The following is a 13,082-nucleotide window of genomic DNA, read 5'->3' as shown; positions in this document are numbered from 1 at the left end:
GCCCTAGAGGCGCGCGGGGTCCGGGGGGAGACAGATGGGGCTCGGGCGAGGTGCGCATCGGGGGACTCGTTTCCTCTTTTGATTCGGGTTCCACGGGCGAGGAAAGCGGCGCTGGCGGCCGGTTACGTAACCGGCGCGGAGCCCGGCGCCCGCGGGCCGAGCCCTGCGGGCCTCTCCCTGCCTCTGCGCCGCCTGCCGGCCCCGGCGCCCCGACCCGCCGGCCGCCCCGCGCCAGGTGGCCAGGTGCGCGCTGCCCAACACCTGACCCGCAGAGAGCTCCAGTGAGCGTCCCAGCCCCGCAGCTCCGACCGACCTCGGTTTGCCTGGAAAGAGGCTCTCCCCTCACCCGCGTCGTTGCGCAGAATTGGCCTGTTCCGCAGCCCTGTAAGCCTGGGAAGCATTGAACACAGCCCGGGGATGCCCATTGCAGGGTTGTGTGGCTTAATAGAAAATGGGCGAGCCCCCAGAATGTTCGGCAATGAGGAGAATGGGCAGGGGAACTCTGGAGCACTCATACTCTGAGATGTTCTGCAGCAGCGCCCAAAGACTGGGGTGATCTCTGTCCAGAAAGGAAAATATGACCCAGACATGGATATAAGTGAAAAAGGGTAGTTGACTCTAGCCGGTTTGGCTCAGTGGTTAGAGCGTGGGCCTGCAGACTGAAGGGTCTGGGCAGGTACCTAGCTTGCGGCTCCTTCCCTGCCCTGGGGCGTGAGGGAGGCAACCACACACATGGATGTTTCTCTCTCCCTCCCTCCCACTCTCTCTAAAAAAATCAATGGACAAAATATCCTTGGGTGAAGATTAATAAAACAAAACAAAAGAAGTCTGTCTGACTACCTTGAAGCTGGAGAGGCCACATGCAGCACTTTAGTCAAAAGACCAGGCAGGCCTCCAGCCAACCGCCAGCATCCACTGCAGCCATGTACTCGGGCCCTCTGGTGCATCCAGCCCAGTGGAGCTGTCAGAGGTCTGCAGCCCCAGGCAGACCCCGGCCTGAGACCTCCCCAACTTCCAGACCCACAAAACCATCAGCAAAATAAAATAGCGAGTTTAAGCCACTGAGTTGTAGGGCGATTTGGTACGAAGCAATAGTGTCTGAAAAGGGGGTTACTCTAAGCCAGGCATCGCGCAGGGAGGAGTAGAATGACGAATAAGCATGGTCTCTGCCCCCAATAAACTAACAACTTAATGGCGAAGCTGGACACATAAGCAGATAATTATAATATAATGCGGTGAGCACAAAGATAGAGTCATGCCCCGGTAATGCAGGAGCAGAGCTGGAGTCTGTAATCTAGGCTGGGTGGGGTCTGAAAAGATTTCCTGGAGGAGGTGACATTGAACTGGCTTTGAAAGGTGAGTAAGGGTTGTCCATGTAAGAGATGAGGTGAGGAAGGAAGAAAAGGTGGTCCAGGCAGAAGAGAGGCACTAGTAAGCCCCAGAGGTGAGAAACAGAATGATGTCATTTGGGGGGCTCCTTTTGAAGCAGGAGAAAGAGAGGGAAGGAGATGAGGCTGGGCAGGTGGCAAGGACCCCAGATCATGGGAGCCTTGGAGGACAGGAGAGCAATTGGGAGGTGCTGAAGGTGGAAGCAGGAGGTGGAACCCCCCGGGGGGCAGCAGCCGGGAGGATGGGAGAAAGGAGGGGGAGCTGGGAAGTAGGTAGGAAGTAGATAGGAAAGATAACTTGGGGACCCCAGAGCTAGGAAAGGATGAGAGGACTGAGAGGTGATAAACACTCAGGAAATAAGCTGTGAGGCCCGGGTGCCTGGTTGGGAGTGTCAGGAGCAGCTCCTGGTGTCTGTCTTAGGTGGCCGGGTAGGTAGTGGCATCAGCAGCTTAGAGAGCCCTGGAGGACAAGTGGGTGTGATTTGGCCTTTCTGCAGCATTGTGGCAGGTCCATGTGGAGATGTCCAGTAGTTCATTAGATGTTTAATCCAAAATTTTGGGAGAGACCTGGTGTGGTGATCACTGACACTCCATAAAATGGGTCAGATGAATGAATGAATGAATGAATGAATGAATGAATGAATGAATGAATGAATACCAGGTCATCACTGGTATTCATTCATTCATTCATCCCAACAGGTGTAGGTGGGAGCCAGGTGTGGTAAGGGCCTGGTGATCCATGCTCAACATTCTCAGAATGTGTCCCAACAAGTGGGCCACAAGAAAAGACAAGGAGGAATATCCAGAAGTCGAGGGAGTCGGAGGTTCAGATCCAAGAAACATTAATTCCAGCATCAGCAAACAGTTTACTTCATTTCAAAGATGAGGGTATGAAAGTATCGTTTGCATAGAACAGCTTCCCTCCAACGCTCAGAGACCAACTGTCTGGCAGGCCCTGATCTGGGAAGACTGAGGAGGTTGTCTGTGAAATCCAAGGAACCCTTCTGACCCCAGGAACCTTAGTCATTCATGTCTGCTGGCTTTCCCCACAAACCCCAGTGGTTCTCAGTGTGGACAGTACATGCGAATCACCTGGGAGCTTTGACAATCCTGATGACCAGGCTGTACCCCCACCAATGAAATCCCGAGAGAAGGCCCAGGCACCAGCATTTTTAAAAGCTCCTCAGGTAATCCTCATGGGCACCAGCAGCATCAACATCACGGGTAACTTGTTAGAAATGCAAATTCTCAAACACCACCCTAGACCAGCTGAATCAGCACCTTTGGAGGCGGGAACCCAGCAATCTGTGGCTTAACAAACCCTCAGGTGATTCTGATTCTCAGTAAACTTTGGAGGCTCATCATTTGAGACTGAGGAGGTGTGAGGCACAGGTGGTGTCTGTCAGTAATTTGACACATCTGAAAACAACAAGCTTAACAAGATATCTGCTTTAAAGATGATTTTTTTGGGGGGGAAATCTTACTCTGGTTTATTAACTTCCCAGGTTCAAAGGACACTACAGGTGGGGCTATTCTCCCTTATTCAACTGGAAGAATTCCCCACTCTGTAGAATTGTTAAACAATCCCTTCTTTACAATCTGGGGCTGGCACATAGGAGGTGCTCACTAAATGAAAGTGTCTTCCCTTCCCTTTTACCTTTGGAATTTATAGAGCAGTGGCTTACATACGTCCTACTGCTGTTTTGATTTATATTGAAATTAGTTGCATTGCCCAAGTGCCCTGCGTGGGGGTGGCCAGCTGGCCAGGGATTATGAAATGCTGGGTCTCATCCAGTCGGGGCCGGTTGTTCTTTTAAACCTTTTCCCGGTGCCGAGGCAGCGAAAGGGAGGTGTATGGAGTGGGAGGCAAATCACATGGGTGATTTTATTACATCTCCACAAAATGACCTGTTCTATTTCCTTGATTCCATGAAACAAGAGCTTTACCAAGAGCTTTTTTTGGTGATGGGAAAAAATACAGGCAAGTTATGTGCATACGTCAATTATAAAATACATTGTATTTTAGATATGAGAGAAATGTAGTTCTATTTGTCTCAGAGGCAATGAAATTGGATTTTCCTATGAACAATGATCAGAAGGAAGCATAAGGAAATACAACAGAGCAATATTTGCTGTCTTTTGGTCTTTTGGAGTTCTTGTCACAGGCATGAACATGGGGTTTGTATAATGATTACAAAATAAAATTTACAAAGGGAAAGAAGTCCCACTAGCTGCAGCAGCCACAGTCTCCTGGGGCAGATATGATAAGACACAGCCTTTGGGAAATCTGCTGTAACGTGGTCCTACTTCTCAGGACTGGATTTAGTCCCTGTGCAACCTCTGATAAGTCGCTCTGAGCCTCAGTTTCTTCACTTGCAACGGGAGTCATGACCGTCTCTGCCTGCCTGGTTCATGGTTGGTGAGAGAATTAGATGCACAGACTGTTAAAGGGAAGAGCAGATGGAAACGCTGATCTACTTAGTTTGGGGAGGGGGTGTTTCTGGCTCCCCACTCACCCAGAATCCCATGCCCACAGCCCTGGTGGACCCTCTGCAAATGCAGAGCACAGCTGACACCCTTTGCTTCCAGAGAGGCCTCCACTGTATTTGCTGGCAAAAACTCAGTGCCTTACTGTTGCCAAATCTTGAATTCACTGGTGCCCGAAAATGCAGTCAGCACAGGACACACAAACACCTGGTGTGACCCAGGGGCAGCCAAAGCACTGAGATTCCCCCTTTTGGAGGAAATCATTTTCCAGAAGGGCCCTGATAAAATGCAAAGGCGTTTTTTTTAAGCGAGATCAACACTAAGATTTAGAACATATGTTACAGCCCACAGATGGTCTTGGCCTTCACAGGGCTTTTTAAATGTTTGAACTTCCCACAAAACAGCCATAATCCTTTTCATTCCTGTGGCTACTGTTTGGGGTGTGGTGGGACTCAACGTGGCAGTTCTAACAGGGGCTGCCTGGGCCCCAGGGCACTGGGAGGAGTTCCAGAGAGCCGGGCATCACAGTGGCTTCAGCCGTGGGCTTCTTGCTACAGCCTGTGCTGGAGAATTTAGGGAGCAGAGAGAGCTTCTCACTCAGATTATAAAGGCGAGATGTTTTACACCTCTGAAGCCAGAGTGGGCATGGTTTCCAACCCAAAAAGGGAGAGTAGCCAGCTCATGCCTTCATCCACATGTACAGCAGTGTTTACTGAGTAACTACTAAGCACCAGGTGCCCTCTAGGGGTCCATGGGCCAGTTGTCTCATTTAATTCCCCCAACAGCCTGTGCAAGTGGTATTACTGTCCCCATTTACAGATGACTAAACTGAGGTGGGGAGGTACCAGGTCACATCAGTGCTCCTCCTCTAATTTAGGGACGCTGTACCCCCATTTCTCCACTCTGCTCCCCAAGGCTGGCAGGGCCAGGGAGGAAGTTAAAGGCCTATGGTGGGAGCTGCCCACTTGTTGCCCTTTGGCTGGGGTCAGTCTCTGGGGCCCCTGGGCCGGGGCTCTCAGCACAGCCTCGCTCACCCTCAGAGGTGGGGCTGGAGGGTCGAATGGACTTGTCTGGGCATGTCCCAGGCAGGAGAAGGGATGGACCCGAGGGCCAGCCCATCCTCCCGACCCAGAGGCTCTCTGTGGTGTGCCTTTTTCATGTTTACTGGGGCTCCTCTGCTTCCAGAACTTCCATCTTACAGAGCAGGAGGTATGGGAAGCGTAGCAAAGGTATTTGAAAGTCACCCACAATGCCACCAGCTAGAGATGACCACTGTTAGTGTTGGGAGGTATATTTCCTTTCTGTCCCTAAGTGATGTTAGACGTGAATTACAACTAGGTTTTATTTTTCTATGGGGGCAGGGATCTCAGGTATGTAGTGTTCCTTTTTGTCTCCCTCCATCTATTTTGGCTTGTTTGGAGGCTTAAAAAAAAAAATCCTTCCTAGTACTTAGCACGGGCTTCAGGAAATACTCATTCAATGCAAGAATGACAGGAAGAGCCCAGGAATGGCTGGAGCCAGAGCCCTGGCTGGCTTTAGGTGTGCCCGGCCCGGCGCTGAGAAGTCCCATCACCATTCACCGTCCAGTTCCTGGCATCCCTGGCGTGGGTTCAGCCGTATCTGACATTACTGCTGTTTGTCAGCCTTGAATACCGGAGATGCAGGTGCAGAAGGGGGGGCCCGAGACCCCTGCGGCTATCGTGTCAGCCTGGGTCTCAGCCTCCTCTGCGAGTTAGGGGCAGAATAGAGCCCAGGATTGAAGGGGGGGGTTCCTCCCCCTTGAGCACCCTCGGAGGCAGTTAAGAAGGAGGCAGTGCTGAAGGAACCAATCTTCAAAGACAGCAGGAGGGGTGCAGGTTGGACCAGGGAAGAACAGACACTCTGAGACGCCAGCAAAGGTCGCAGAGTTTCTCTTCCTGGAGCTGGAGCCTTCCCAGAGGGGGTGGGGCATCTCCGTGGGGTGGGTCGGCAGGGGGAGGGACCAGGGACATCAGAAACCCATCAAGAGAGCAAGGAGGCTGGGGCAGGCAGTGCACAGGGGAGGGTGGGCGGCAGGGCCTGGTTTTCCTTACTAGGCAGCCTTTCCGGTCCTCCCAAGGCCACCCTGCTGTGTGGCTCTGCGCTGGCTCAGCCGCTCTCAGATCCGGGAGCTAGTGGGAGGCCTGGGACAGAGCCTGCCTACCTCACAAAGGTGCTTTAGGATTCTTCCTGGAAAACCAGCTGGAGGAGGAAGCCAGTGATGCCAGGCTGGTATCCTGTGCCATCAGCTCCTGCCAGTGAGAGGCCCCAGGGCAGGGCCTCAGACGCTGGGCTCGAATGCAGACTGCTGAGTCCAAGCTGAGTGACCGTGAGCACGCAACAGATTTCACCTCTCGGGTTTTCGTTCTTCCACCATGAAACAGGATTTAAAATGGCCCACACCTGTTTCCTCCGTTCACCTTCCCCCGCTCAGGGTGGATAAGTTAGGCAAAAGGGCCTGGCCTATCTAGGTGCTCAATAAACCTCACTCACCCTGAAATGATGGTTCTCAGAATTGACTGCACCCCGGAGTTGCCTTGGAGACTTGGTTAAACCACGGCTCCGCCTCAGCCCCTCCCAAGCAGGTCTGTGGTGGGCCTAGAGTTGCCTTTCCCACAGACCCAGATGTTTCAGAGGTGGCAGAACCCCAACATAGCACTAAAAAATCTAAAGGGCCAATTCTAGGCAGGGGTCCTGAGCAGGAGAGTGGGGTCTCTTCGCCTCCCCAACCTCAAGGCCTTGACCACCAGCTCAGGGGACCTGGCCTGAGCCCCTCCCTCCCAAGAGCGCCATGGGCCTTGTTGTGAGCTGCTGGTTGCTGGGATGTGGTGTGCTTTTGTCTGCTTTCCCCACCCCATGCCAACCTGCCCAGCAGGCCCCACTGCCTTGGCAACACATTACAAAGTCCACACAAAGGGAAACTGTACCGGGAGGCTGGTCCTGACGCTGGGGAAGAGTTTCCATGGCAATGCTGACATCACTAGGCTCGTCTCTGCAGAGCCAGACCCTGAATGGAGGTGCCTGGGGTTCATGCTGCAGCCCCAGGGGAAGGATGACCTAGGGTTCTGCTCGATGCTGGGCTGGGCCTCCTCCAATCTCGAGCCCCATGCAAACCTGGGTTCAAAACCCAGCCCTGCTCCTGACTTGCCAGGTGACTTTAAGCAAGCCATGGGGCCTGAGACTCTCCTCATCTAGAAAACAGAACTAACAGTATTTGCCTTGCAGATAGGGTGAAACAAAATCATGGCTATAAACAGGTAAATTATAAAGACCTAGTCCAATGGTGAGTGGCAACTTCAGGTTGCTTCCAGGGGAGCCCTCTGACTGCCGGGGCCCCTTGAAGTGGGATCCAGGAGAGGACCCTGGGAATTGGGGAGGAAGGCACAGCTATCCATCAACTCCCCCTGGGTGAGGGCAGGGTGATGGGGGGTGTCTGGTGAAGAAAGTCATAGAATGGGGCAACTGTAGGGTCTGGATGGTGTCTTAGAGGTGCTCTGGCTTCATGCCCTGGGTTTGCAGACAAGGATTCAGGAGTCCAGGGCACAGGTGTGACTGGCCCAATTATATCCTGTGTTATGATGGAGCTGGGATGCTGACAAGGGTCCCCTGTGCCCAGTGGAGGGTCCTGGGAGTGGAGCTACCTCTGTTCTTCATATAGTGGGAGTGACTCTAACTGAGGCAGGAAATCAACAGTCAGAAACACAAGGTGGGAAAGGGTGTGACCTTCTGAGATCAGTGGAGCTGTTGGTTGGAGTTCACCCCGGGTGTGCCATGCGGTGGGAGGTCAGCTTCCTCTTTGCGGCCTCCTTCCTGGAGGCCCTTCTCGGGGGCTGGGCAGCATGTTCAGGAGGTTTCCTCAGCCAGTTCCTTTCACAAGCTCTGGCTAGGGGGCTCCATCTGGTCTCCATCAGTGCCCCCAGCCCACCTGGGCAATGCATGGTGATGGCCTCCCTAGACCTCAGCCATGGCCAAGGGCAATTCTAAGAGGCCTCAGGCCCCTTAGAACTTCCTCCCCACCCAGCACATCCCTCCACCCCCCTCAAGCTTTCCCCTTCCAGCCTGTTCCCCATCCAAGGGAATTGCTGGGGCCTCTCCTGCCCACAGAGGCTCGGCCTGTGCTCTGGTCCCCCATTCTGCCAGACCGCGCTCAGCTTCCACCCAGACACCTGCACCCAGGCCTCCCTTGAGCCCAGAGACATCTCTGGGGCCTTCAGCTCTCCCATCCTGCTCTGTGAGTTCTAGACAGCCGTTCAGACCTAACTGTGCCTCCCTCACGTTAGGAAGGCCACAGCCCCTCTTCTGCTTCTCCGTCTCACCCCCCTCTTCCTCCTCGGGCGAGGGAAGGGGCCTGCTGCTGGGGAAAGGAGGGCTTTGCTGCCCAGCAGCCATGGTAGAAGCTCAGGAAGAGAAGGAAACTCTTGGGGTCCCTGTGCTAGGCCACTCCATCCCTGTGCCCAGGGGAGCACAGGGAGGAGCTTGCCTCTTACATGCCCTGGTCTGCCCTGGGGTCCCTAGGGACACTTTACCCTCCTTGGCCTTGAACTGACTCGTGTTCACCAGGCTGTGGCCTCCTGCTCAGCTGGACTGAGACACGCCACTGTTTGGCTTCAAACCGGTTCTGTAAGAGCAGCTGCAGTCCCGTGTCCTGGGGGTGGCAGAGTCACCCATCAGGGTGCCCAGGAGGAGGTGGGCACCTGGAAATAGAAGTTCTGGAAGGTATGGGGAAGAGGAATGCCCCTTCTGAGACAGAAGCCCAAGGACCCCGCCAGAGCAGAACCCGGTGTCCACCTGAGACACATTCTCTCTCAGCAGAAAAGCGCCCCAGTGTCTTCTATGGTTGCCTGACCTCATCAAAGAATAGTGCTGGGACTTGGGACCCTGGGACACCAGCCACACCCTTTCCTTGTCTGGCTGTCCCTCAGGAAGGGAGGAATTGGTGAAAGGTTGGGAGCACCTGGCAGGAGGATCCCTCCTCCCTCCCCAGGTAACGCGTGTTCCTTTGGCCTCCTCTGCACAGGAGGGTGGGCCCCAGTGTTGGGCTGAGGCCCACTGTCCCTGTCCCAGAACACACTGGGGAAGAGCGCAGCTCGTGTGGCCACCTGCTCGGGCCTCAGTGGGGTTCCCAGAGCTGCTAAATGATCATCTCAGCTGGCCCAAGCCTTTCAACACCCTGGGAGCTTAATTCTTGACTCTGACTTGAGCATGTTCAACCCAGCACCTATTGACAAGATGGCTTTGCAGGGTAAGAAGTCAAGAAGTCGGCCTCCAGTGTGGGGAGCCTCGGCTGCGGAATGCCTGCCTGGGCAGCTGTCTTCCCCCCTCTCTCCCTGGGATCCTGGCTCCCGCCTCCCACTGACTGTGCAAATTCCTTGGGAAAGAACCTCTGCACCCCCCCCCCCCCCAGCATGGCATCAAGTGGCCTCCTTGGAGCAGGAGCCAGCTGCTGAGGGCGAGGACCCCGTGCTTCCTGCTGGGGAATCTGGAACCTCCTGCTCCACTGAGGCTGACATTGAAGCAGAGATGTGCAGGGAGGCGACTGGGAGGGACTGTGGGGCACCCATCGGTGCCAGGCCCTGTGGGAGGCTCTTTCACACACGTTACATCCATAGTCACACCTTCACGAGACCAGCTGAAAAGGTGGCATCTTTTTCAGGCATCTTTTTCGGAGCCAGGATGAGCCAGGCCTGTTTTGTGTCGTGTCGTGTGGAATCTCTGGCTGGGGAGCATTGCCCTCCCTGGACACCCGAGGACTCCACAGATGGGGAGGAGGGTGAGGCTCCTGCCTCTCCAGGGTCTCCAAAACTGGATGGACTGCCTCTGCCTTCCTGGGGTCCTCCTCCTTCCCATTAGTGTGGACACCGAGTGAGCACATGGTGATAGTTGAGACCCAGCTTGAGAAACAGCCAAGCTGACAAAGTAAGCCGAGTGGCACCATGCCCCAACCGTGAGCAGACAGACTGTCTCAGAGCCCAGACAGGCCCACCCAGCCTCACAGGGAGAAGTGACTGTCAATTCAAAGAAAAACCCTGTGGGTCCTCAGCCCTCATCAGCCTCCTGCCCAGACCAGAAACATTGCCTCCCGGGGTCCTTTCCCTGGATGCTTGGGCAGGTCTGGCAAAAGCTCGCAACTGCAGATGAACCTGGAGCCTGTATTCACTGGCGTCCAGAGGTCTGGTCTCCCTCAGGCTGACTGGCTGTGACACTTTGAATGAGGGCCTAATCTTGCTGACTCAGTTTCCTTGTCTGTAAAATCTGCCCTGCTCACACAGAAGGTTGTTGCAAGGGCAGATGAGATCCCATGTGCCCAGCTCTGTAATCAAGCAGGTGCTGAACAAAGAGAGAAGAGCAGCCCCCACCCCCATCACACAATTGAAGGGATCGAAGGCCAACGAGGACATTCGACTCAGCTGGAAAAGCTAGAGATTGTGAGGTGAAGCCCCCACCCCCAGTCTGGCTCTGCCTTTTTGGCTCAGCCATATCGAGCCAGGTCTGTGACTCGTAGTGACACCACTCCTCTTGGCCTCTGTTGCTTGTCCTGTAAAATGGGCGCAGAAGCTCTTGGTGAAGCAATCTCCCAATGAAAGGCCTTATGGCTGTAGAACTCTATTATTACCATCTCTACCCCCTTGCTCTTACTCATCTGGCTTGGAAGGTGTGTGAAAGGGGGAGACTCCGGAAAAAAATTAAAAATAAAGCAAAGAAGCTTCCTTCGTGCCATCCAGCACCCAGAGCTAGCTAATCTCATACCGGCTGGTCATCAGAGCTGGTGGCTCCTTCCCTGTCACTTTTCCACACATGACCAAAGACAGGTTACCATTTAACCAGCCCATGGGAACTAGGGGCAAACTCTACAAATGGCAAACCAGCAGGACCTGTTTGCTGGGATGAAATAACCCCACTGGACCTGGTACATGGCTGTCCTCCCACAACCTTCCACCTCCTGCCATGCCTAGCCCAGCAAGGTGACCTTGGCAAGTCTTCTAACCTTCCTGAGCTTTGGGGCTCATGGGTGGACATGAGGGGAGGGGCCACTGGGAGGAGCCAGAGGTGGGGCCCTAGGGGAGAACATGCAGACATTCAAAGGGGTGAGTTAGTAAGCAGTGTCCCCCACACTTGACTTTGTGGCTGGGAGAAGGGCTTTGTGGTCCCACCATGCAGCAGGCACACTCTGGGGCTCCTAGGGGTGAAAGGGGCGGCTGAAGGGTCCGAGCCTCTGGACACAACAAGCCTTGAGTCTAGCATTGTGAGAGGTGTCCAGCCTGCCCCTGGGGGACCCCCACCAGCTCTGTCTTCTCTTGTACCATCACCCAGGTCTGTGATTCTAGCCAATTATTCCGTCTTCCCTCCAGCTGGCAAAGCATGACACTTCTGTGCTGGGAATTCTCAGCTACCTCCCCGTGCAGCTGGGAGCCGTCAGCCAGCAGCTTTTCTCAGTTAAGGCAGGGGGAAGGGAAGGGGGAGGGGCCGCACCACCTCTCAGAAAATGAAAAAAACGCCAGGTGCTTGTGTGCATATGACAGATAGCAACCTTTCTCCGCGAGGGAAATGGAATCCAGGATGTAATGGAGTTGTCAATGTTTGGGGGGAAAAAAAAAACACCCCAGCACCCTCCACTACTACAAAATAATATAAATGCACATAGTAAAATACTCAAATAATACAAAAGCCCTCAAAGCTTTAAAAAGATTGACGCTGGCCTGTGTGGCTCAGTTGGTTGGGCATCATCTTGTGCACGGAAACGTTGCTCATTCGATTCCCCGTCAGGGCACATGCCCAAGTTCTGGGCTTGATCCCTGGTCAGTGCAGGAGTCAGCCAGTTACTGTTTCTCCCTCTCCCTTCCTTTCTCTCTAAAAATCAATTTAAAAATCTTTAAAAACAAAGCAAAACAAAAAAAAGATGGACACGTAATTCACCTCTGGCCACTGGCCTTGGCAAATCCCAAAGTGGGCGCTCACGGGACGCCCCGAGCCTCCCCCTCGGCCCGGCCCGCCTTGCTCTGGGGAACCCAAACAGCTGCGTTTGATAAGGCGCTCGCCTAGGAACGTGCCTTCTAATTTCGAGGAGTTGTCAACAGGGGACTGTGCTCCAGAAACCGCAGATAAAGAACGAGTGCACGTCCTGAGAGTTCACTGTTTTAATCAAATAAAACCTACAACGAAGTTGATCCGACGCACGGTTAATGAGATAATCACTGTTGCGCTTCACGGGAATCGGGCATTAATGGGAAGCAGTTTTTATAAATGATGGTAATTATACTGTTGCCTTTACTCAGCCAAAATTGAAAAGTTTCTTCTTGTTTCGCGACTTCCCTTGCACGTGCTGTCAGTCTCTGAGCTGGCTTCCTGTGGGTTTCCGTGCCGTGTCGTCGCCGCTGCCACCCAACCCTGCCGCCCTCGCCCGGGTCACAGGCAGACAGCAGGCTTTCCCTGGGCGCCTACCCGGTGCTCTATGCAAAGCACTTGGCTCGGAGTATCTGATTTAATCCTCACTGGAATCCCCAGAAATAGGTATTTTTAGCTCAGAGTTTACAAAAGAGAAAACTGAGGTTCAGCTTGGTTGTGCTGCCCGTAGTCTCAGAAGCAGGAATGAGCCAGCCCGGGCAGTGTGGCCCTGTCGCTGCAGCGAACCACAGTACTGGACAGCCTCCGCCCCTGGCTGGTCCCTGCACCAGCCTAGTGCTCTCCCTGCTCCCTGGGGACACTGGTGCCAGGCAGTTGAGGGCAGGGGAAGCGGCAGGCTATGTGCTGCCCAGGGGGACACAGCCTAATCTCCAGGCTGTAGTGGGTGGAAAGGGGTTCAAGGCAGCACAGGCTTTGCAGCCACATAGACCAGAGTTTAAATCCTAGCAACCCACGCACTTGGTGTGTGATCCTGAGTGTTGGGGAACTCATCTCGGCTTTGATGAGTCTTCATCCATCAAATGGGTAGGAGGGTTCAGGGCTCTCGTGATGATATCTGTGAAGGCCTACAGGAAGAGGTGATCATGAACAGGCCCCTTCCCGGGGTCGGGGGGCACAGGAGTGGCAGCAGAGATGGCAGGCACGGGGATCCAGGTACAGCAAGGGAAATAAGTGAGACAGCGCATTTTCCACAGAGCTTTGTGACTGGAGGACACCCAAGGGGTAGAAGCATTACAGGCCCTGGTTAGGACTAGCTGTGGGTCAGTCCAGGTCTCACGATCAAGGAGA

General features: G+C 54.1%; 1 pseudogene; it reads right to left on the bottom strand.

Annotated features, from left to right (window-relative positions):
- Window positions 1-441: 441 nt before the first annotated feature.
- LOC148091273 (uncharacterized) lies at window positions 442-8,282 on the bottom strand (annotated as a pseudogene).
- Between the last annotated feature and the right edge of the window lie 4,800 nt (window positions 8,283-13,082).

Source organism: Miniopterus natalensis, chromosome 17 (assembly GCF_054644295.1).
Source record: "Miniopterus natalensis isolate mMinNat1 chromosome 17, mMinNat1.hap1, whole genome shotgun sequence".
Taxonomy (NCBI): Eukaryota; Metazoa; Chordata; class Mammalia; order Chiroptera; family Miniopteridae; genus Miniopterus; species Miniopterus natalensis.
Note: the sequence above shows the minus strand (reverse complement) of the source record. Positions and strands in the feature narration are given on the sequence as shown.